Here is a 27350-nt window from a genome sequence, read left to right on the forward strand (position 1 = left end):
CCCCTTCTTTCACAGGCCCTCAACTGGTCATTATTCTGAAGTTTCTCTGACTTCCAATTCAATTGTTCACTCAGAGTCTTCTTGCCACCCCTGGGAGATAATATCTTGACATACCAAAAATTCTGCTTTGCCAGCAAAATCGCTAATCTTTTGGGTGTAGTTCCCCATGTACAAGAGGTACCAAGGGTTATACTGTGTAATAAGTGAAGCTCCACAGAACTAAATGCCAGAACCAGGACTATATTGCCAAATACCAGGTAGTCAGGCCTCTGCTGCCAATAACTCCTTAGGGAAATGCGTGTGTGTGTGTGTGTGTGTGTGTGTGTGTGTGTGTGTGTGTGTGTATAGAGCATATATATATATATATATATATATATATACATATATAAACATAGCTATATATATTTATTTATAGTTAGTGTCTCTATAGATATATGTAATTTCTCTTAGTAATGTATAAATTCTGTGAGTAAGTTACAGAGAAGGTTTTCACTAAGCAGTGACTCATCTTTTGGTAGCTGACTTCTTTCCGGGCTGAATCCAAGAAATTCTGACTAAGTCGGCTCTGCCACGTCCTAAGTAAGGCAGGGATTCCACTCAGCTCTTGCTGTGAATAGAGACTAACAAGTCTCCTAACTAATAGCAATTTGTGGATTCAAAATTGATGCAATGATGACCTTGGCCAGCACAACCCAAACAGAATAAGCCCCAGCTCATGAAGTCAAAGCCATCATGGTAAACAAAGTGTGTGCCAGCAGGGAAGGATTTCAACATCCTCTGGCACATAAAACATGTTTGGGCAGAAGCACTCTCTCCACAAGCTCTATTTTGGTAATGACACTCTGGGATCCCAAGGAGGACTATGTCATAGGTCTACTAGTTCCACCTAGACAGTTCAGGTTTGTGCCTCTGAAGTTGCCTTGAGACAGCGAGCTACTTGCGTAAGCTACCAAAAAGTCACCGAAACATGAGCAATCATCAGCATGGTCTGGAACTGAAATAGACACGTCACTGGATGAAAAGAGGCTATATAAAACATTTTTATGGTATTATTATTATGGTTAGTTTCCAGCATGGTGCTCCTTTCACAGCCTTGTCCACTTCCATGAAATTACCTATCTGGGAATATACTGAATAGCCTTCCAGATGTGGTGATAACTCTTGTAATAATGTTGACATTGGGCAAATCTTCAGAATATTTAGCCTCTTGATTTATATCCTGTGGCTGATGACAGAGTTGTATTGAAGGCAGTGCTGATTGCCCCTAAATTGTCTTTATACAGCTGGACAGAAGGATCCTGAGGGTGGGGAAATATGACCAGGCCTCCCAAAATGAAGCATTTGTTGAAATTGAACTCAGCTCTCTTTGGTAAATAAGAATTGAAGGTTCCATGAGAAGTAGATCCCATACATAGTTCTCAGCAACACATTAAGGTATCAGCATCTCACCTCTTTTGGAAAAATGCCTCTTGCCTTTATAATATTTTTCCTCATGGTGAACATTTTATGAATTCTAGAGCTGCTCTGACTCCCAAATGAATTGTGCACTCAGTCTTCCTCCCATCACAGGGAAATAATATCCTGGTATACCAAAGAATCCTGTTTTACCAGCAGAATACTATTTCTTTGGGTGAAGCTCGCCATGTACAAAAAGTAGCCAGGGTTATCATGGGTATTAAATAAAGCCCAGCAGAGCTAAATGACAGAGCCAGGACTATATAGCCAAACACCAAGAAGTCAGACTTCAATAACTCCCTGCACACTTATCTATCTATCTATCTATCTATCTATCTATCTATCTATCTATCTATCTATCTATCTATCTATCTGCCATCTATTTATCTATCTATCCCCATATATATGGCTATAATCTCCTTAAATACATATATGCTTATATGTATAGGTAGATGAAATCTCCATCCATCCATCCATCTATCCATCCATCCATCTATCTATCTATCTAGAATCTCCATAGATAGCTAGATGACTTGTGAATAGAGCTGTGGGTCTGGAATCAGGAAGAGTGCAAATCAGGCCACAGTACTTGCCTAAGGCCACAGACAATTACTATCTGTGTGACCTTAGGCAAGTCATTTAACTTCTGTTTGCCTTAATCCACTGGAGAAGGAAATAGCAAAATACTTCAATATTTTTTGAGAAGAAAATCCCATGGACCATGGAGTCATGAAGAATCAGACATGACTAAATAAATGAAGAACAACAAGTACTGTTTCCATAGATGAATGTAATTTTTCTTAATCATGTGTAAATTCTGTAAGTCACAGAGAAGATTACAGTCTGAATGAAAATTTCAATCTAATTAAATTCCATTTAGTTCATGATTATTAATAATCCAAGTCAGAGAGGAAAGTGGCAAAAAAGAACCATTATATCCACCCATATTAATAATACCAGTGACAAAAACAATAGCATTTATATAGTGCTTTAAAGTTTGAAAAGATCTTTAAAAATAATATTTCATTTTCTCCTCATAACAACCTTAGGAATTAAGCACTATTATTGTCCCCTTTTCACAAATAACAAAACCAAGGCCAAGACAAGTTTATTGACTTATACAGGGTCACATAGGTAGCATGTGCCTAAGGATGCACTTGACCTCATATCTTTCTGAATCTAAGGCCAACACTCTACATATGGCATATATGACATTCCATAATCTTCCTCTGCTCCATGCCTGCTATGGCCTTTTATCCTTATCTCTTATTCTTAGAATCTCAAGTTTTCTGATGAGTAGTTCTTATGATACTTACTCCTTAACAAATTCTTACCCTCAGTATGAGTGCTCCAATCCCTCTTATTATTTTGTATTTCTTTTTCTGTGTCCATGTTGCCATTCCTCCTTCTCTACCCCCACCTCACTCCCATCCTCAGTAGAATAAGGACCAGATCTTTTTGCATTTCTGTCTGTGTATCCTAAGCACTTAAAAGAATACCTTCTTCAAGACAGCTTACTGAATTAAATTGAAAGAAGTTCAATTAAATCATAGTTTATACACATGAGCCTCAGTATAGATTAGGATATTTCCAATCATTGCTGTAGTCATTTTCATAGTCTTCACAGAGCTTTACTGAAGTGTAGCACATTTTGGATGTCACAAGCTGGGCTCTGAGACAAAGCATGGGCATCTGTACTGGGGATCTGAAAGAGGTTTTCAGCCTTGTTGGGCTTTGCCATGAAGAACAGGTAAAGGTAAGGAGCCTTGCTAAATCATTTATCATGACCTCATCGGCTCTGTTCCAGAACCTCCTGGCAGACATCTCTATTCAGTCATCACCATCCTTCACACATTCTCTTCTCAGCCTAATATCTGCTTCTTTGGATCAGGGGCTGTGAATTTAAGCAAGAAATATGAACTTTGAAATTTAGGCTGTGCACCTTGATTCCTTTCCCACCTCTGATTTTCAGCTTTCTGTCTTCAAGACAGTTTTTTAAAGATGATATTACCTCTCTGGGGCCTAATTCCTGCTCATATTAACATGATGGTTAAAACAAATGTGAAATGCTCTAGTAAGTAAATAGCACCCCTTTCTGGGAGCCAGTGAAGGAGGAGGTCTAAAGGTAAAATACAAAAGTAACCAGAAAATTGGGTTCTATAATTCCTGAAAGAAACAATGAAATGGAATTGGGTCACAGCAAGTTCAGAAATATGATAGCTGCCACAGAGTACTGTAGTTCGCAATGAGATGCTATTCACTGGAATAATATTCATCGTTAATATAAATGTAAATGGCATATCTCCCTGGTAAACTATATAGCACTAGGTATATCGAAAGGTATTTGAGGATTGAGGATATGTTTTATTCAGCTGAATTCTTATCATTTCCTCCTAATCAATCTCTCCCCTTTCATTCTTTCTTCTTTTGCTTGGATTTTTCAAACTGATATTTTTCACAATTTTCCTCCTGTATCAATCTGACTCAAAGTAATTGCTTATTGCCTTATGGTAGAAACTCTTTAGCCTAAAATTTAAGGTCTTCCATAATCTGGCTTGAATCAGTCTTTCTAGCTTTATTTCATATCACTTGTTCTCACATTCTCTACATTCCATTCAAATTGAACTAATAGCTGTTCTCTGTTCTTATCATAGTCTCCTATGTCAATGAATTGTATGGGATGCCACCCATGGTTGGATTATACTCCCTATTCATCCGCCTCCAAATCTCAATTGAAATTCCATGTCTTTAATGAAGGTGTTTCAGCTGCCCCCAGATTAAAATGTTTCCCCATCCTCAAAGAGAAGCAATGTGGCACTTTAGAATGAACACTGACTAATGTGAGGAGACCTATGTTCATCCCCTACCTTTGATGTTTTTTAAATGTGTTTACAATAAGGCAAGTTAATCTCCCTGGGTTTTAGTTTCCTCATCTCTGAAATGATGGGATTAGGAAAAAAAACAAAAAAACTTAAGATGGAGACCTGAAAGATTTTAGGCAAATGAAGAAAAGAAACACATGAAAGCAAACAACAAAAGAAAGAAGAAAAATAAGAATGAAATCCTCCACCCCATAGAAGGACAACACAAGGAACAAATGTGGCTCTATGGATTGGCACCTACTCATGCAAAATGGTTCAAAAAATCAGGACTCTGGAGATATCCTATAAGACTGGCCTAAAGGCAATACCATATCTCATTGAGTTCTTCCCAGGATCAAAACCTGAAGCCTCTGATCCCCTGGTAAATAACTATACAAGGAAACCTACTGAAGGCATTCTAGGAGGAACATGTTAGGGACCAAGACCTGAAATGCAAAAACTCCAGGTTAATGACTACAAAAGGAAACAAGACAAGATAAAAGATTTTTGGTATTTTCTAGGAAACCAAGCTAAAGCTAGCATGAAACCTTGTTAACAAATAAGCATAGTAAAGACAAACAAATTCCGATTTTTGCTGTTTTTTTCTGCATCACATCTCTGTCAGGAGTTTACCCTTAAAATGTTACAAGTGCTAAAATAAGGTCTCCAGAACATTGGATAAGTTTTGCAGGGGAAGGTTTTAGGAAGATAATGGACAAGGGGCAGCTAGGTAGTGTAGTGGACAGAGCACCAGCCCTGGAGTCAGGAGGACCTGAGTTCAAATCCAGCCTCAGGCACTTAACACTTTCTAGCTGTGTGACCCTGGGCAAGTCACCTAACTCCAATTGCCTCACCAAAAAAAAAAAAAGGGAAGATAATGGACAAGATTTATACCACATGAGTGAAAAGGATGGATTCCAAACTCTACTGTTCAGAGGAACCCCAATAATTATTTCTTATATCTGTTGCAATATTGAAGTAGTTGGGGCAGCTAGGTGGCACAGTGGATAGAGCACCAGCCCTGGAGTCAGGAGTACATGAGTTCAAATCTGGCCTCAGACTCTTAACACTTACTAGCTGTGTGACCCTAGGCAAGTAACTTAACCCCAATTGCCTCACTAGAAAAAGAAAGAAAGAAAGAAAGAAATATTGAAGTAGTAGCATAATTTGTACTCAGGATAGCTCCCTTTTGTATCATAAGCCCTAGAAAATGCAGAGACAGTGTAGTCATGCCTTTTACTTATTCAAGACTCAAGGGAGAAGTGATATTTCATAATTTTTATTTTTTTAAGAGTGTGTCCAGTTTTGCAATTGAGGAGGGTAAATCTCCAAATTATCATGATATAAAAATAACTGATATCAATAGAGTCTATTTATAAGTATCTTAAGATCAAAGGGAAAGAGAAATGGAAGAGTAAGGGAAGGAGGAGGAGAAGTAAAAAAAATGGGTGGGGGGAGAAGATAAATTCAATATCCTCAGATGACATTCAACCAGCATTTTTTCCTAATATGCTTTGAATATTTCTGGATGTAACTTTTGGTCTGGGAACCTCCTTTCTCTACTTCAATCTGTAAACAGATTACAATCTCCCTGAGATTAGTATAATGCTTAATTTAATTTGTATGGCAATCTACCATACAACTTGTATATTCACAATTGATATTAATTGATGTTGATGATGGCAAGGAATGGAGAATCACTTCTTTTGGAAGAAGGGACTTTGAGAAAGCATTAATAGCTGCATTTTAAGTTTATTTCCTCCTTGAGCCCTGGTGTATCTGGATCATAGCCATAGTTCTACTCCCTCATCCTCCCCAATAGGGAAGAATGAAACCTCAGCTTTAAGTGACCTTTCTGAATCTTCCATATAACAACACAGTACCTATTCAGGACCCACAATTGTGGGACGATGTTGGAAAATTGAGATATAGAGGAACTAGTTATCTTGGAAATACCCCAGTAAAGCTTTAATTATGCATCAAAAGTGTAATGATTGGAAATGACATTTGCTCATGGGTGCTGTCTATCAAGGCTACCAGCCAATCAACTGGAGGAGCCTCCTATTTTCTGGGAGGAGACAGGAAGGAGGAAAGAGAGCCTGCGTGGAGAGCTCTCACTCTTTTGGGTTCCTGACTTGATGGTGGTGGGTGGCGGCAGAGGACTTCACAGGAAATTTGAGGAAAGATAGGAATGCCAGGCTGTTGGAATTTCTGTTCTCAATCTTTTTCTTTCTATTTTTCAATAAACACTTAAAAACCTAAACTTGTTTTTTCAGTGATTTTAGTCAGTTTCCCCCAAAACTGGGGGAACAGATTAGAATCCACATTTAGAATCTTAAATTACACAAAAGAAATAATGATAAAGAAAATTAAAGTGAAATAAGCATAAAGACCTCAATCTGGTCCAGAACTGCATTTAAAACATAACGGGATCCTGCAGAAGCACAGAACAGAGACAAGTCAGAGACAATAAAAGACAAAGCACATGAGGATCCAGGTCCTAGAGCAGTTCATGCAGCAAATAAAGCACCTGAGGCCCAGTTCTGTGCAGGAAACAGGGTCATACAATCACCTAGGCACCCTAGATTTTAACTAGCATGTAGACATCTCATTCCAATCTAGAGCCCAGGATATCTTGCTTAAACCACAACTGGACACAAAACCAGTGAAGCAACTGGGGAACGCCAATGCCCAGGCCGCTCCCACCCAAGCTAGAGAAAGTGTGCCGTAGGGCGGAAAAAGCCTAATGAGCCTTGATTAAGAAAGCTTCCGGGGTTCTGCGGAGGAAGACCTGCTCCCAGCGCAATACACACATAAACCGAAATCAAACAGATCAATGAATAGATATATAGAAGCTATTTCACTGTAGTCTTCAGGGTCAAAGCAAGAAATATTGGATGCTGATTCTGGGGTAAGGGCCTGAGAAAGGGGCAAAGAAGCAACTAAGGCCAACACTTACGTCAATTCGCCATAAGACTGCGCCAACACCCAGGAATACCTGCAGAGGCAGGCTTAGTCTTGGCTATCAAATTTACAACCAACAGGCCCAGGCCTACATCAACCAAAATTATGGAAGAGGGCAGAATCTTACTCAGACACATAATCCTAGTCCAGAGCCTAAGGCTAGAGACCTTAAGAAACAGAAGAAATACTGAACACAATGCAAGACATAACTTGGATCAAGGGATTACCAGGAAGAAAGAGTAAATCCATAATAAATCCAGGTAAAGCCTTAGAGTAAAGAATGTCCTGGCCACAAGGAACTACAGAGTAATCTGGAAAAAGTGAAACAAGAGCTGGAAAATAAAATGTAAAAAGAAATGACCAGAAGGGATAAAGGAATGAGAGGAGAACTAAACGCTTAAAACAGATGGTGGTAAACTTTACCAAGAAATATACTACCTCAAATTAGACATGGCTTACAAATAAAGCAATGACTCTATTATACAACAAAAAATATTTTTTAAAAAACTCTAAAAATTAGGAAAAATAAGAAAATACAAAGTATCTACTACCAAAAATATACTGACCTGGTGAAAAATAGGCAACTTAAGAATCATTAGACTACCTAAAACTCAAGACTAAAAGAAAGAAACCTTGTGGAAGACACATTTCATGACATCATAAGTAAAAACTGTTCCATATTAATTAGAACCAGAGGGTAAAGTAAAAAAGAAAAGAAAAAGAAAAAAAGTTCCACTAGTCACCTCTATTAAAAAACCCTATAAGAAAATACCTAAAAATGTTCTTGGCCAATACTGAAATGAATTGTCAAAGGAACAAAAAACACTGAAAGCTGCTAAAAAGGAAAAAACAAAAAAAGGGCAAATACAACGGCATCGCATTCTGGAGAATACATACAAAGATTGGCAACTACCAATAAAAAGAAGGGGAAGTCTTGGAATATGATATCCCCCACCAAGTAAAAGACAAAATCTTTATAAGCAAGAATAATAAACATAGGAAATCTGAGTATAATAAACCTGATCTGTGTGTGTGGTGGAGATCGGTCCTTTAATAAAATAGAAAACTTCCAAAACATTATTAATGAAAATATCAGATTACAATAGAAACTTTGAATTGCAAATGCAGTAGCCCTAAGAAAATATATAAAGATAAAGACAATATGATGAAAGGGTCTATATGATATGTTTTCTGTTTTTCACTTAAACTGTGCATCTCCTGCTAGCCATTAGAGTAACATTTCTCCCTTTTTATCTAAACTTTTTGAGGGCATTCAATAAAAACTGTACTCTCCAAAGTTTTATTAGTGATCTCCTAGCCATGAAATGTAAATGGTTTTTTCTAAAGTTTCCATCCTTTTTTATTCTCTGCAGCTTTTAACACTGCAAATTACTCCCTACCTTTCCTGTCTTCCTATACTTACTTCCACCTAATCTAAGATCAAATGACACTGGTTTCTGTTAAACTTTGAACATTATGTTCCATCTCCCTATTCCCAGTGATTTCTTTGGATGACATCCATCTTTGGAAGCTCCCTCCATCCTTTTCTCTATCTTATAGCTTCCCTAAACAGATTTGGTCTTTGAATGAAATTAAATAGTCATAAGATTCTTTTGAATCTCAGTTAAAGTTCAACCTTCTGTGAGAAGTCTTTCCTAGTCTTCTTTAATCTTAGTATTTTACCTCCCAGAGTACCTTCAATTTATCCTTATATATCTTGTTTCTATATGTTTTTTTGTCCTGTCTCCAACATTAGAATTCCTCATGAGCAGTGGATATTTTTTTCCTTGTTTTGTATCCCCAGAACTTATCACAGTGGCTGGCACATAGTACATGCTTTAAAATGTTATCCTACTGATATTCTAATAACAGTGTGAGAAAACAAGTGTACCCTCAGAACTTTAATGTATTTATGGCTTATTAGAGAAATATAAATAAGATAAAAAGATGTTCTATGGCAGTTTATAGTGTGATGGTTTTGGAATAAAAAACTGGGAGGGAAAGGGAAATATGCTATAAGGAACATAATTGGAAAAGTAAGGATCTTAATATTTCAATTCTATGAGGCATAAGATGAAGAATATACAAACATGAAAGAAGGGGAGAAGACAGCCTATGAACTTAAAATATTTAATGTGAACCATTAAAGTAAAGTTGAACATATGCACAAGTTCACAAATATGTTACACTTATTAGGAAAATAGGGATTATTTATTTATTTATTTTTGGCATTTGGGGGGCAGAGCCAAGATGGAGAAGGAACAGCAGTAAGCTCTCAGAGCTCCCGACACAGTCACTCCAAAAAACTCCAAATAATTCCATAAAACAATTCCTGGAGCAGTAGAAACCACAAAAGGATGGGCTGAGAACATTTTCCAGCCAAAAACAGAAGTTCAGCAGGAGAGGTCTGCTATACTGGGGTGGTAGTGGAGCCCAACTCCACAACCATGCTGACACAGACCCAGCCTCAGGCTGTGCCAGAGAAAGAGACTTTTGGAGTCTCTGAATGTTCTGCAGCTATGGCTAACTCAGCTCACAGTCTGGTAAGAGGGTCAAGTGTTTGGCTGGGGGGAGATTATAGGGGTCTCTGGTGGCACTGAGGTGGAACTCTGATGTTTTGTCTGGGCTGCTATGAGGACACAATCTTGGGTGATGGTCCCAGGTGAGAGAGGAGTGCAGGTACCCCCATGTTTGCAACCAAAGTGAATCAGATTTGTTTCTGGGTTAAAGAGCAAGCAGCCTCTGATTACTGACAAACCAGACCACAGGCCAAGTGAGCTGAGAACATGCCTCTCCTTAAATCTTACCATCTGGGACCACCTGAAGCTTGGGATAGTGCATCCTGGAGGCAGTGCCCCACTTTAAGAAGGAAAAGTACCACCTTAGATTCTCTGAAGCTCAGGACAGTGCACCCAGAAAGCAGTGCCCCACTTTAAGGAGTTAAAAGTCAAGAAATAGGCTGGCATGATGAGCAGGCAGAAAAAGGTGCTGACCATAAAAAGTTTCTTTGGTGACAAGAAAGATTGAGGTGCACCCTTAGAAGAGGATAGCAACGCCAGGGCTCCTACATCCAAAGCTTCCAAGAAAAATATGAATTGGTCTCAAGCCATAGAAGTCCTCAAAAAGGACTTTGAACTTAAAGGGAGAGAGGTAGAGGAAAAATTAGAGTGATGCAAGAAAGTCATGAAAAAAAAAGTCAACAGCTTAAAAAGCCAAATGGAAAAGCTCTCTGAAGAAAATAATTACCTAAGAATTAGGATTGAACAAATGGAAGCTAGTGACTTTAAAAGAAACCAAGACACTATAAAGCAAATCAAAATGAATAAAAAAAAATAGAAGGCAATGTGAAATATCTTCTTGGAAAAAATGCTAGCCTGGAAAATAGATCCAGGAGACATAATTTGAAAATTATTGGATTACCTGAAATCCATGATCAAGGAAAGAGCTTAGATAATATCTGTCAGGAGATTGTCAGGGAAATTGCCCTAATATTCTAGAAACAGAAGGTAAAATATAAATTGAAAGAATCCACTTATCACCTCTGGAAAGAGATCCCAAAATAAAAACTCACAGGAATATTATATCCAAATTCCAGAGCTCCCAAGTCATGGAAAAAATATTGCAAGCATCCAGAAAGAAAGAATTCAAGTATTGTGGAGGCACAGTCAGGATAGCCCAAGATGTAGCAGCCTCTACACTAAAGGATCAGAGGGCATGGAATATGATATTACAGAGGGCAATGGAATTGGGATTAAAACCAAGAATCACATACCCAGAGAAACTAAGTATAATCTTTCAGGGGGGAAATGGGATTTCAATGAAAGAGAGGACTTTCAGGCATTTGTGATGAAAATACCTGAACTGAATAGAAAATTTGACTTTCAAGAACATGACCCTAGAGAAGCATAAAAAAATTAAAGAAGAAAAAGCAATCATGAGGGATATTAAAATGTTAAACTGTTTACATTCATATTTGGGAAGATGATACATCTAACTCATAAAAACTTTCTCAGTATTAGGGCAGATATAGGAATAAATTTAGAGGGCATGTGTGGGAATTTATTATAAAGGGATGGTATTTGTAAAGCATTTATTGTTTTGTTTTTATTGTTTTTTGTGGGTGGTCAGGGTTGGGTGGCATGACTGGGGTCATGGAGTTTCTTGTGTCTGAGGCCAGATATGGGCTCAGGTCTTCCTGTGTCCAGGGCAGGTACTTTGTCCACTGTGTCACCTAGCTGCCTTATGATGACATCTTTAGGGTAAAATTGAGGGGGGAGAGAATTGCACTGTAGAAGGAAAGGGGAGTGTTAGAATGGGATGAAATCTCACATGAAAGAAACAGGAAAGAGTTTATGGATTTGGGGGAAAGATGGAGGAGGATTGGAGTAGTGAATGAGCCTTACACTCACAGAATAGCCTCAAAAACCTTAATTTTATCAGATTGGTCACGGAATGAAATAACATAACACACTCAATTGGGTGAAGTAATCTATCTAACCCTGCAGGAAAGTAGGAATGAAGGGGATAAGGAGGGAAGGGTAAAAGAAGGGAGGACAGGGTAGGCGAGAGGGCAGTTCAGAAGCAAAACCTTTGAGGAGGGATAGGGTAAAGACAATAGAAAATAGAGTCAAATGTGGAGGGAATAGGTTGGAGGGAAACAGTTAACAATAGTAACTGAAAAACATTTTTAAGGAGAGGCAGAGTATTGGAAGATGATGATTATGCTGATGGAGGAAGATGAGGATTGATTGATAATGACGATGAGGATCAATTGATGGTTATGGGGATTGATTGGGAGTGATGATCAGGATTCATGGATGATGATGATAGATGCTGAAGAGACAAACCATTTGGTACTTACTTTGCTTGGCTATTGTGAAAAAAATCTATCAGGTATAAAGTATAAATGTTATTTATTGTTGTTGCAAGTAATCAACTCATGCGTATATCATAAGAAAATTTCTCTTTAAAGTATCTATAAATGTAGTTTACTATTTAAACAATGATGATCAGGATGCTATCAGAAAGACCTGCAAAGACCTGCATGAGCTGATGCAAAGTGAAATGTACTGTCTGCCAAATAACAGCAATATTGCGAGATGACTGCTGTGAATAACCTTGGTTATTTTCATGCAATGCAATATCCATGACACTCTGAAGGTCTTAAGAAAAATGCAGTCCATCTACAGAGAGAGAAGTGATCCTATCTGAAAGAGAATGAAGTCATTTTTTTTTGTTATTTCCTCTTCTCTGAAGTTTTTTTTTTCCTTTTTCTTTATTACCTGGCTAATGTGTAAATGTTTTGCATTACTGCTTATGTATATCTTACATTGAATGCTAGAGTTCTTGGGGTTTGGGGTGTGGGGGAGGAAGGGAGGAAGGAATTTGGAATACAAAGTTTAAAAAAATTGATGTCAAAATTTGTATTATAATGTAATTTGGGGAAAAATAAAATTCTAAATATAATTTAATGAAAAAAGGAAAATTACCTAGGTCATTTTCTTGTTACTTTATTTTTTATGTTAGAATGAAACAAAACAGTCATATGCAATTTAACAGTTAATACACCACCGTGCCATTTCCTCAGCAATAGTCAGATGATCTGCTTTAAAGAACATGTAGCTTTCTTCTGAGATAGTTATGTTCTACCCGACAGGTATCACAGTGTGCCCCAGAGAATCTCACTGTTCTTCGTACTGGGTAACTAGAAGGTAGTATCTATATCCTCAAACTTTAATCTCATGAACAATTAAGTCTCAAGGATTATTTGAATATATTTTATTTTTGTTTAATGTTTTTTTCCTTATTTTTAAACATTTTAAAAATTTGGTGTTCTAAATTATTCTGTCCTCCAGATCCTCTTTAACCATTGGTCTGCGTTCTTATACTTACCCAAGAAAGATCCCTTCTCCCTTGATACTCTTTAAGAAGTAATTTTCTTCTTTAAGTAGTAATATTCTTCTCTTTGCACTGGAATTCCTACCACGACCTAGGGCCCTTGCTTTCTCTCTGTTCTGGAACTGTGACCAGGGCTTCTGCTACCTTGTGAATCAGTTCTATATTTAGTATATATATGAGAAATCAGGCCTTTTTCAGAGAAACTTGCTGTATTATTTTTGCTATTACATCATTGTCTTTGATACCTTTTAGTAAAATGTAGTTTTTGTGATTATGCCTTTTAATTTTTTTTAATTTGTCTGAGATCATGTTTGCTACTCCTGCCTTTTTTTAGTTCAACTGAAACATATTAGATTTTGTTTCATTACCTTATTTTAATTCTGTGTGTGTCTTTTTGTTTCAAGTGTATCTCTTGTAAATGACAAATTGTTTTCTATTATTTAATCCAGCCTGTGATCTGCTTCCATTTCATCTCTATTATTATTCTCCTCTCTCTCTCTCTCTCTATCTCTCTCCTCTCTCCTCTCTCTTCTCTCTCTCTCTCCTCCTCTTCTCTTCCTGTCTCCTGGAAAAACTAGAACTCATACTGGTAGCAACTTTGTATATTAACATTCCTACAGTATATATAAACATAAATTCCAAATGTTACCTGATATATAAACTGTAATATCCTAAAAAACAAAATCACAAATAGGGGAAGAGTACGTGATAAAAATGAAAGGTTAGCAAGGGATCCCAAAATATAAAATGTATACTTTTAATTAATTTAAATTTACATATCTTTAACAAATACAATTAATTGACCTAAAATTAGAACGAAATTGTTAACTGGGAGGACAACATGTCACAATAAAGCTTTAGACCAAGTCTTATATCCAAAATCTATAAGGGAACACCCTTTACAAGGAAAATAACCTATCCTTAGTACATAAATTGTAAGATGGTATAAATAAAAATAAAATTGTATCATCTCTGAGTTTCTATTTAAACACCTATAACAGTGAATAGTACAATTGTTGGAGGAAGCTGTAGAAAATAGACACAGCTTTGAATTTTCTAGTCACACTGAAAAATGATTTGGAAAACTCATGCTCAAATATTCACTGAAGTGTACATATCTTTGAAACTAACTGGCACCACCCTACAGACATATGAACAAAAGAAATCAAATAAAAGGATAAGGATACATAGATACAAACAATCACAGTAGTTCTCTTTACCTATAACCAAAGAAACTGAACAACTAAGGTAATGCCTATTAATTAGGGGATGACTAAACATGTTATGGTACTATATATGTTTAAAGAAAACATAATTGCTCTGTAAGAAATGGCAAAAGAGACATTCCCAATATTTTCCCAGTTCTATTGATTCTGCATTCACAACCACAATTTGTATATATACTTTTCTCTCCCTCTTCTGATGCCTTTACTCGTACAGGTCTTTATCATGTAACACATGATTTATTGTAAGAAAATGCTTGTTCATCTTCCTGTCTAAAGTCATTATATCCCTCAACTATTAAAGAACAGGCTTGGCAATCAATAAAACCTGACTCTCCATTATTAAAACCAAGTGGCTTTTTATAATATCAGGAGGACAACATGAATTCCCTTATTTAAATCTAAAAGCCTCTCATAAAATTGGTCTTTCCTATCTCTTCCTATCTTTCATAAAGAGAAATAGTAAGTTCATTAGGAGGAATGAGGCAGGTGCCAAATAATAGAAGTTCAAAGCAAAACAATCTAAAACTCAGAGCAAGCAAATTCTTCTGCAAGTGAACTTAATAAAGAAATCAATAACCTAATGATGATAATTACTTTACTTTCTGCGTTCATTCAAACTCATCTCCTATCACTTTATTCAACTGAAGAAAGGAAATCCTTCAAACGCAGAATTGTCCAAATAGAAAAGGAAGTGCAATATTCAAGTGAAGAAAATACTATCTTCAAAGCAAAATTGGTAAACTAAACTACGTCCAAAAAGCTCACTGAAAGCCATCTTTTCTTTAAAATTAGAATGGAAAAGTGAAAGCTAATGATTCTATGAGAATCAAGAAGAGACTAAATAAAGTCAAAAGAATGGGAAGAACTAAAAGATACTGTGGAATATAAATTAATTTGGCTCATAAACTACCCAAATTAATTATGAAGGACATATGAAGAAAGATGCTATCTGCATCCAGAGATAGAACTGGTAAATAGATGTATAGAATTTAAACACACACACACACACACACATTTGTGGGTGTTTGTGTTTCTGTGTGTGTGTGTGTGTGTGTGTGTGTGTGTGTGATGTGAGAAAGAAACTGGAAGTCTTTCTAGGGAAAGAAAGCAATCTTTATTAAGAGAAACAAAAGTGAGGTCTACAGTCTTCCCAGTATGGTTGAGAACCCAAGATAGAGAATTCATAGCTATTTATAGTTTTCTTGCTCTTTGTCCAATCAGTAAAAAAATAAAAAAATAAAAAATAAAAACAAACACACTTGCCATTACATAAATTTGTTCTTCCAGCAGGTGGCCGTTGTGGTAAAAAATGAAAGTTTTTAACTAAAATTTAAGAGTTGGCTAACATAGTATTGAAGGACCGCCAGTTTTTGAAGAACCGCCCTTTCGGGGAGGAGACCCTGACAAACAGCTGTACACCTGCTGCTGTTCGGGAGAGCGTGGCCAAGCAGGTGAGACTTCCGGGACTCGAGCTTAAAGATGAGGAGAGAACGGAAGTGGGCTCTCTCGCTCTTGGCACACACACGCTGGCTCAGGTTTGACGGCAGGTTCGGGTGATCAGCTATGGTCGTTGGTGGCAGCATGTGCTTAATGCTATTCTCAACCTGAAAGGTAGCTTTGGGATTCCGTGAGTTTTATAAAAGAATATAGACTAAGTTTAGATCTAAGACTATTTATTTGTATTTCTACTTTCATATTTCCCTAATCAGTATCACCTGTTTGTTGGCTAATTGATTCCCAAACAATAAAAGCTAAGTAATCCATCTCTAATTAAAGCTCAAAGGTTTCTTTCTCTTACTGGTCTGGGAGATATATAAGGGAAAGGTTAAAGGGCAGTTTAATGCTCTTATATCCACTTTTAAATCTCACACCATGAAAAGGGGAGACACTTTTTGTATCAATCAGGTTTCACAATGACATTTTTATATAAAGATAATTAATGTAGTAAAGATGATTAATACTGTCACACACTATTATAATGATTATAGTTACATTATACTTTTTATAGTGATTAAAGTTACAGCCCTTATAATTATTAGTATTACAGTCCTTATAATTAATACAGTTACTTCTTAGGTTGATTAAGATTGGAATTTTCCTTGGATTGTATCATAATTTGGGTTTCACATAAATTTTCGTTTTAGCTGAGACTATGTTCTTTAATTTTTTTGAATAGAATTTTATTTTCAAAAATATATGTAAACAGAAAATTTTAACATCATTTTTTAAAAAACTTTCTGTTCCAACTTCTCTTCCCCCATCCATTCCCACCCCCCACCCACAAGAATTCAAGCAATTCAAAATAAGTTATACATGAGTAGTCATGGAAAAATTCACATATTAGCAAGTTGTGAGAGAAAACAGTAAAAAAAAAAAAAACAAACAAACTTCAGATTAAGGAATTGTCAAAGAAGAAAAGAAAAAAAAATTAAAAATGTTTTTCCATCTGTTTTCAGATACTATCAATTCTTTCTTTGCAGATGGGCTGCAATCTTCATAAGTCCCTCGGGTTATATTGGATCACTACCTTGCTGAAAATAACCACATGCTTCCCAGCAGATCATCCCCCCCTATTGCTGTTATTTTGTATACAGTACATTTCACTCTGCTTCAGTTCATGTAGGTCTTTCCAGGTTTTTCTGATAGCATCCTGTTCATCATAACCTGTATATAGTACCTTAAGCTTGACAGAGAGTTTTCTTCATAAAGGCCCAGCAAAGTAGGTACCATACTTTTGCCATTATAGTCAATAATCATAACTATTTCCCTCCATCCCACTCCCTTCCCATGACATTTCCTCTATCTTCTTTTTACCTATTCCTCTTCAAAAGTGTTTTACTTCTGACTATCCTCTCCCTCACTCTGAATTCCCTTTTTTCACCCTTCCTTTCTTATCCTCTTCTCCTCCTACTTTCCTGCAGGGTTAAATAGATTACTCCTACCACTTGGGTATGAAAGCTATTCCCTCCATGATCCCACACTAATGACATCAAGGTCCATGAGCTAATTCTGTGTTCTAAATTGTTCTTCCTCCCTCCCTCCTCAACCCACTCTATGAGGTCAAGCAATTCAATATGTCATACTTGTGTGGTAATGCAGAACATCTTCATCTTCCTTGAAAGTGTTTTGCTTTTTACTGTTCTCTCCCCCAATCTTCCCTTTCCTCCTTCCCTTCTCCCCCCCCCTTTTCTCCCTCCCCTCCCTCAGGGCAAAAATATATTACTATGCCTACTTAAGTATGTATGCTAGTCCTTCTTTGAGCCAATTCTGATTATATTAAAGTTCACTCACTCCCCAACGCCTTCCCCCTCTTCTACTCTCCTCCATAAGATTTTTTTCTTGTTTCCTTCATGTGAACTACCTGTCCCCAGACCATCTCTCCCCTTTTCCCTCCCCCAGTTTATTCCTCCTACACCTCAAACCTATTTTAATGATGTCATCATGGATTAGTTAGGTGGCACAGTGGACAAAGCACCAGCCCTGGACCCAGGTGGCCCCAAGCCCAAATCCAGCCCCAGACATAAGAGACCCCACCCTGTCTTCCCCAAAAAGAACAAAACATAAATGCTTTACAGATATCATCCCTGCATATTCAGTTCAGACCTGTGTCTTCTGTGAATTCCTTACTGAGATAGTTCTTATGATTTTGAAGTATTATCTTCCCGTGTAGGAATGTAAACAGTTTGATCTTTTAATATCCCTCATGAAGTCTTTTTCCTGTTTAACTTTTTATGCTTCTCCAGGGTTCTTGTATTTGAAAATCAAATTTTCTATTCAGTTCAGGTCTTTTCATCACAAATGCTTGAAAGACCTCTTTCTCATTGAAATCTCATTTTTGCTTCAGAAAGATTATACTCAGTTTTTCTGGGTATGTGATTTTTGGCTGTAGTCCCAGTTCCTTTGCCCTCTGGAATATCATATTCCATGCCCTTTGGTCCTTTAATGTAGAAGCTGCTAGATCTTGCTTTGTCCTTATTGAAGCTCCACAGTATTTGAATTCCTTTTTTCTAGCTGCTTGCAATATTTTCTACTTGACCTGGGAGTTCTGGAATTTGGCTGTAATATTCCTGGAGGTTTTCCTTTGGGGATCTCTTTCATGAGGTGATCGGTAGATTATTTCAATTTCTATTTTAGCTTCTGCTTCTAGAATATCAGGGCAATTTTCCCTCATAATCTCTTGGAGGATGGTGTCTAAGCTTTTGTTTTGGTCATGGTTTTCAGGTAGTCCAATGATTTTCAAATTATGTCTCCTAGATTTATGTTCCAGGTCAGCTGTTTTTCCAAGGAGATATTTCACATTACCAATTATCCTGATTACTTTTCTACCAAAGGAAGGTAAAGCTCATTGTTTTCATGACATGGTTGGAAGATGAGGGAGAGAAGAAGCACAATTGAAACTTCAAGCAGCCCACCACTGAGCCACAAATACCTACTAAAGTAATCAGAGTGAAGATCAAAAGTTTTAGTACTCCTATAATATTTACAAGGAAAAAAATGTTATCCAGATTTTCCATTTAATTTCCTTTGTTCCCATGCCCAGTCTACATTGAAAAGTTATAGAAAATGTATTTTGGCTTATTGTAGTCCTCATGATTGCACCCAACTTGGTCATTTATCATTATACTGAAGGAGCATGCAGCTCATGCAGAGAGGTTTCAATAAGTTTCTTTCCTTTTTGAACATTAACAAGAGGAATGGCCCAAACTCGGAGACAACCAGCAGGCATGGACTAAGAGTGGGACATGACTGAAATGACTGAACACCAGTAAAAAATAGTTTCTGCAGTCTCATTGAATCATTGAGTTCTGCTTGTTTCATTCTACAAATTTGGTTCTAAGTTATTTTCTTTCCAGATGCTGTAACTTCATTCTTTATCTCTTTTTTCAGTTCACCTTCATTTCTTCCATCCACATTTGGAAATCCGATGTCCAATACTTTCACTTTTCTCAAATTCTACGTGTACTTATTTCAGTTACTTTTTCTCATATGTTTTCTCTTTATGCTTTCTGAATCCTTGGCAGCTATACATCATACTATAGATTTTCTTCTGTTCCCTCATCTTTAACTTCAGTTCCTTGAATGGCGCTTTGTGACTGGGAAATACTATCATCTCCCATATTCATGAAATAATAAAGCTTATGTCTGTCCCTGTACAAAAACTTCCCTGCCATAGTTCTGGATGGTATGTCTTTGTTCTGGTGTTTCCCACCTTCTTCTACAGCCCTGATTTGAGATGGGGAGCCAGATAGTGAGAAAAGCAGAAGTTCTGTAATCATAGGACCTCAGTTAAAATTCGAGCTTTAATACTGCTTGTGTTACTTTACACATGTCATTTTAACTCCCTAGAACCTTCCGTATATAAAATGAGGGGTTCTATTAAATTACCAATCATGTAATTTCTAGCTTTAGATTTATGATACTATTAACCAGGAGCTAGGACCACATCTTGTTTTCTGCGTCCATTTCTAGTGTTATAATATGCACCTTGGACTATGTTTATCTCTATGTCCTTACAAAATCACTTCCCTTGTGGAAGACATAAGTAGGCTTGTCATGTCAGTGTGGAACTCCTTGGCTTCAGCATGTCTATGCTGACCTCAGCCTATCAGTATCACCAATCATGATCACTTAAACATAGGTCTGTGGCATTTGGCCCCATCCCTTACAATGTTACCAACAGCCTCAGACCTATGATTCTGCTGGCTTCAGGCACCATGGCATGACCCCAAAACAAAAACCACAATAACAAAAAAAACCATAGCCATCGGGGCAGCTAGGTGGCACAGTGGATAGAGCACTGGCCCTGGAGTCAGCAGTACCTGAGTTCAAATCCGGCCTCAGACACTTAACACTTACTAGCTGTGTGACACTGGGCAAGTCACTTAACCCCAATTGCCTCACACAAAAAAACAAAACAAAAGAAAAAAAACATAGCCATCTAGCTACCTTCTTATGAAATCCTGTATTCACAGTTCAAGGATGTTTCTTTTTTAGTTTTACTTAATCATTTCATACAGTGCTATTTTGTTTCCCTTTTTATCAGGAGAGTCTAGGCTATTTATTCTGTCAAATATTTCCTGACTTCCCACAGTTTGTCATAATTCCTCTCTGCTCTGAATTCCTAAAGTGTTTCTTGACTATTTCAATCATTATGCACTTGGTACTTAAAATTATATGATCAGTTTTTTCTTCATGTAAATGTCACCCCTTATCAACTTGATTGTAAGTGACTTTCAGGTAGCAACCATGTCTTACCCTCCTTTACATCTCAAATAAAACCATGAACACAATAGTTATTAGGATTCTGCTTCTTTTCTTCTGGGCCTCCACTTGGGCTCTTGTTCTCAAGACAAAGTTGCCTCTTTAAAAAAGGGGAGCCTCTATCCCTAAAACCCACGTTGTTCAGTCTCTTTTAGTTTAAAAATCCCTTTCTATCACCTACCAAATTCAATTTAGTTCAATTTTAAAAAAATTCATTATGTTCCTATCATGTGTAAGGCATTGAGTTAAATGCTATTTGAGATAAAAAGTTTAGGCAAAATGTTATCATACCCCTTATGGAACATGCCAGCTAGTATTGTTTTAGATTTGATGGAATTAATCAGGGAACCATGGATCATTTGATGCTATTATAGAATATAGAGAGAAGATAATAAAAAACTTATCTCTGTTAATATATTTAAAGAAGTATGAAGAATGATTTCTATTTTGTGACCTCCTTTACTAGAAATAAATACATTTTTTAGTCAAAAATAGTCTTAGAAGGCAGATAGTCATTGGCTGGCAAAAAATTCACGTATACCTCTAATGACCCTTGAAAAAGTAAAACACATTTTCTGAGGAGTTAGTTGAAGCCAGATATCACTCTGAAGAGCTTGAGTTTTTCCAGTACAAATAAAAACAGTTTGGGGAGAACAACCCAGGTCTTGAGAAGTCTCCTAGCCACTTGGATGGGGAGGGGGGCACTTCTTGCTATCTCCATCACCTAATCAGCCATTAGGTAAAGCTTTTTCTTGAACTTTATAGCTCAAGGGTAAAGTCATCTTTTCCATGGTCTAAAATTTTCAAAGGAAATGCTTCATCTTACCAATGTCAATTTCCCAGAGGTTTTCGGATACAGTCTAAGAAGAAACCTCATTAGCACTTTAGTATTTGATATAAACTCATCTACTGGCTAAGAATAAAATGTATAATATACCATACCCAAAAAGGGAGCAAATCCAAGGATGGACATGCCTAGTGAAAATGCTGAGATAAGGAGAGCAACATGAAACCTCATTGAGAAAGAAAAGGAATCTTTGCTCTGTAGCATGATTGTGAATTGCCTTGGCAACATGTGCTCCCTAGATATTTGCCTTTCTATCTGTGTATCATTTTCAGTATTCATTAGGAGGAGGTAACTATGTGCTATACATTCTTCCTGTGGATATAGTATATTGTTTTTGGAGAGTTTTCATAAGGTTTATGAGAGCAATGTTTTCAGGACTATTGTTTATTACATGATATTTCAGTAAATGCCTTCAATTTTGACTCTTCTCCATCAGAAGTGATGCTAGGCATATTTGTTTTTTTCTTTTACTTTTTTTGGCTGTATGTGTTCTTTTGAAACATGGCTAATATGAATATATGTTTTACACACAAAAAAACAGAAGTTATGCTTGGTTTAAGTTCATGAAACATCATGTCTTCCTCTAGGCTCAGCTGATCACTGAAATTTTATCATTGTGCTAATTGACTCAGTTAGCATCCATGTATATTATGTCACTAACCCTATTTTCACCTTAATCCTAACTCTATTATGTACCAATGAAGGTTGTGGTTTATAGTGTAGAATTTAGGAATTATGATAGAAAGTCAAGAAATATATATTGATTAAAAATCTAGTCGTGGAAACTATATCATAGTATATCTAGCTATGGAATTTGATTCTGAAGTATCCATAAGTCCATAATGATAATACATGATATTCTTTATAATTGGCCTTCAGTATGTGGATATTAATGAGTCCTTGCACATATTTTGATGCATCTTTTTCCAGAATGCAAGCAGTGTATGTGCATGTACCACAGGGAGTCTTGCCTTGAGACCTGGAAAACATAGTTTCCCAGATGCAATGCAGTCATACCTACTATTGAATCTTTCTAGGAAATAGTTTTGCACAGAAACATTAGAGTCTGCAATTGGCATCTTTAAAGATGCTTGCCATCTGGAAATCAATTGGTCTAATTATTAATCAAACTGGTAGTAGTTCTATTATAAAAACAAAACAAAACTCAGCAGTTTGTCAACCTTGACAGTGCAGATGCTAACATTTCAAGCCCTTCCTCTGTTTTTGATTGTAGGGTGGACAAGTTCCCTTTTAATAGGGTCCACCCTCGAGTTCTCAGGTCAACAGTTTGTTACTTTGCAAGGCAGGTAATCCACAAACCTATAAAATTAAAGTCAAGAGAAAGTTGAAGGCAGTTTAATATAGCAAGGGACCCTGGGGCTAAACTCACTCTTCTACAGGGTATATACAAATGGCATCATGAACAAGATTTGCGGAAGGGTGCTAAGAGAATAAGAAAATGGAAAACAAATATAAAAATTCACCAGAATAAAAGGTAATTCTAGAGGACTGGTGTCAATCTCAATAAAGATGTATCCCTACAGGCCATACATAGACTTAGAAAATCATAACTTAACATTATCTATGTTATATTGTATTTTTAGCTATGTTATTGAATGTTTCCCAGTTTCATCTTTATCTGGTTTTAGGGCTGTATTGGGAATTTTGCTGTAGGAAGCTTGACACTTTTGCTCTAAAGGATCCAGAAACTGAAAAAAAACGTTTTACTTTAGGAGTGTCAAGAGGTAGTCAGATGCATAATGCAGAAAGATTTAATGGCAAAATATTTTTTATTCAGGTTAAAATCCATTCCTTGCTTTGGACTTTAAATTGGTCTTCATATTCCAATGCAATCCATATTATTTAAGGAGGCACTGTTGTATACTAGAAAGAACACTAGATCTAAAGTCAGGTGTGAATTTGAATCCAAGCTCTTTTATTCTTATCTGCTTGACCTTAAGAAAGTCATCTAACTTTGAATTTAAATTTTCTTATCTATAAAATGAGAACTAAGGTTGCATCCAAATCAAAAGGCCTATATTTCATCATGTCTTATAATGTTTCTGTTCTTAGAAGCAATAGTTTTGATTCTCTTTTGTTCTTTCTAGGCTCTCCATAGATTATTGCTAAAAGATGTTGAAAACAAGCTGGTTGCATACACTAGGGAGTTAATGAGAATGCTTCTCCTAGTGTTTTGGAGCAAGGTTACATCTTTTTTTGTTATTGTTTTGTTTTTTTTTTCTTTTTTTGCAGGGCAATGAGCGCTAAGTGACTTGCCCAGGGTCACACAGTCAGTAAGTGTCAAGTGTCTGAGGCCAGATTTGAACTCAGGTCCTTCTGAATCCAGGGCCAAGGCTTTATCCACTGTGCCACCTAGCTGCCCCCATGGTTATGTCTTTAAAAGGGAAATTGTTAAGAATGTCTTTGAGGCAATAACTTAGAGAGGAGGCTAGATATCTAATAACAATTAACATGCCTCAGTTAGCTCTTATTTCCTTCAAGTGCCAGCTAAAATCACAACTTCTCCAAGAAGTGTTTCCCAGATTTCCTTAATGCTATTGCCTTTGAAAAAATATTATCTTTAATTTATCTGGCCTTCATCTTGTTTGTACATAATTGCTTTCTGTTGTCTCCTCAATTACATGGTAAACTCCATCAAAGTAGGCAGTAGTAGATGTCATAGTCATAGTCATATTCATAGTAGCAGTTATCATATACATTTATTTATATCCATTTTTGCCAGGGAAGACTCTGTCCAAAGAGACACTCTATGGGAATGTTGCTTTCAGTTCTAGTCTGTGGGAACTGGAAACCTACAATATTCAAACAGAGTAGTAGTAGAAGAGTTGGAAATCTACAGCACTGTGACTATTCTGGCCATGGATATAGGACCATCAATCTTCTGATTAGAAAACCAAGAAGGGCCAGACATCCAAAGTACAAATCCAAAAAGTTCCAGAGGACTTGAAACACTGATAGTGTTGTCAGAATAGAAGCAAGCCTATATTAAATCCAATGATTCTGGTGAGGCTGAAAATTTCTAAGTCCCTGATAATACCAATGATAATGATAGTCATTTTAGTAGCCATTTGATAAACTCAAAGACCCCAAATACTGAGATAAGGACTCACTTTCCCCCCAAAACAAATGTTGGGGAAATTGGAATTCAATCTGTCACAAATTAAGGTCAGACAAAATGATTACATTACCTTTAAATAGGTCACACTTTGAATACACGAGGTGAGAAAGGAAGGAAGTTAACGAATATGATAGGAGGAGAGCACTGAGACAAAAGGGGGGAAAGGAAAATAGAGAGGATAAAAGGAGATAAAATATTCGAACTTTGAGTTCACAAAATTGAAAAGCTTCCTACAAATAAAATTACTTCTATTAAAATTAGAAGAAAATCAATTACCCAGGGTAAAATCTTTGCAGTATGTTTCTTGCATTAATATCAGATATCCAGGATACAGATTGAAGTGATTCAACTACGTACGTATAGGAGATACTCTTTAGCTGACCAAAGATAAAAAGATATGTTCAGGCAATACCTATAAGAAGAAAAACAAATTAAGCATGTGAAAAAATATTATAAATCATTCATTAAAATTGTTATTGGAAATTTAAGTGAAAACAACTCTGAGATTATACTTCATATCCATCATATTGTCAAAGATGACAACACACACACACACATACACACACACACACGAACCCACGAAAGAAGCAAAGAAAAAAGCAAAATGGAGATAGTTGCAATGATTGAGAAGACAGCTGTAATAAGTGGACCTTTGAATTGGCCTAGTCATTGCAGAAAACAATTATGAAGCCCAAAATGTCACTAAACCCAGAATTATCACTACTACACATAATATACCAAAGAAATAAAGGAAAGAAGGAATGGACCCACGTGTTTAAAAATATTAATAATGGTACTTTTTGTTGTGTCAAAAAATAGAAATTATAAAAATGTACATTGATAAGTTAACTAATTATGTGAAAGTAATTAAATATTTTTGAGCCATAAGAAATTATGATTATAATGAAATCAGAGCTGGGTGAAGATAAAATATAATAGAAACAGGAGAACAGTTTTATACAATGATTGCAATATTATGATGAAATGCAACTTTGAAAGATTTGATATGTCTGCCAAATAAAATGAAGAGCAATGATTCAAAATGACTGAGGATAGAGCATGCTTCCCATCTCCTGATGGAAGAAGGGTGATGAACTAGACTTTTATACTGAGATCTGGATTTTTGTACAATACCAATATCTTGGTTTCTTTTCTGTGATTATGAAAATTTGTTTTAAGTGAGGGTATTTGTATATGTATACAAAGATAGATAGATAGATAAAATATACATATACATATACATACAGAGGGTAGCTAGGTGGCACAGTGCACAGAACAATACCTGGTGTGGAAACAGGAAGACACATCTTCCTGAGTTCAAATCCAGCCTCAAATACTTGCTAACTGTGACACTTAACCCTGTTTGCCTCAGTTTTCTCATCTGTAAAATGAGCTGAAAAAGGAAATGGATGGCAAATCATTCCAGTATTTTTAAAAAAACCTCAAATGGGGTCATGAGGAGTCAGACATGACTGATAGTGACTGAACAACCATTTGTACCTATATACACACAAACACATACAGGCATACATATACATATATACACATACACATATGTAAACACACATACATATATAATGACACAGAGAGGGCCAATTAATATCAATTGGCTTTTATATAAGGATATTTGCTGAGGTGATAAAGCAAGAGAAGTATGAACATTTTCCCAAAGCATTTAGGGGTATACTCTCCCCTATAGGACCTCAGTTTCTGGAAATATTTAACTCAAATTTAAATTATTTTCTATAAAGCATTTCCCATTTCATGTTTATATGCAAATTAAGCGGAGCTAATGGATAAGTTGCTGCTCTTCCATCTTGGCTATCTTTGATCTACTTGTAAGATGGGTCAGGAAGGTAATATTGGACCTCTTTTTTCTTTCTTCTCCTCATATCCCCCAAATACGTAAGACTCCCTATTGTTTCACTCCTAGTCCAATGCTCCTTTATCTAAAAATAGGGGAGAAATCCAAGAAATAATAATAGCGGCTCATATTTACAGCCATATATTGAACATTAGGGAAGTAGGGAGCTGACAGCAAGAAGCAGCTGCTTCCCATTGCTACTACTTCTCTCAGTAACACCAAGGTATTGGCTATGCATAGGTCTATGGCAGCTTTTAGTGTGATAGGGAACTGAAGTCCCTTTCTCAACTGGGGGAAATCCACGGCAGTCCATCTTCCTTGCTCACCATTAGAGAAGGAAAATGGACCAAATCTGCTCCAGGAACAATGCTAAGTATTGTTGTCCATTGTAAACGTTGTCACTTCTGGGTCTACAGACAATCAGAAAACTTTTTGTTTTCATTCAGTAAGACCACAAACAGTCAGATATCAGGTCTTTCTCTGAATTGGGGAACAGAGATCTTCTCTTACATGTCATCATACATTTCCCAAAGAAAGTTTAATTCTTTCAGGTAGGCTGGCAGTAGGCAGCTCAAACTGTACATGTTCTGAAAATGTCAGGCAGACTCTTGTTACAGAAGTTACTTATATTTTACACATTCAGAGGATGTCCACATCTTATTTACTGTTTGTTTGTTATATTTTCATAGGAAGCTATGGGATACAACCCTGGAAATTTATTGTGATAAAATATTGTAAGCAGAATTTTGTCCTCAGAAGAAAGAAAAATAAAAAATTCTGGAGTAATTCAGTCAAATGTATAAGCCTATATTTTAATTATTATCTATCAGGCTGG

Source organism: Dromiciops gliroides, chromosome 4, assembly GCF_019393635.1.
Source record: "Dromiciops gliroides isolate mDroGli1 chromosome 4, mDroGli1.pri, whole genome shotgun sequence".
In the NCBI taxonomy this organism is placed as follows: Eukaryota; Metazoa; Chordata; class Mammalia; order Microbiotheria; family Microbiotheriidae; genus Dromiciops; species Dromiciops gliroides.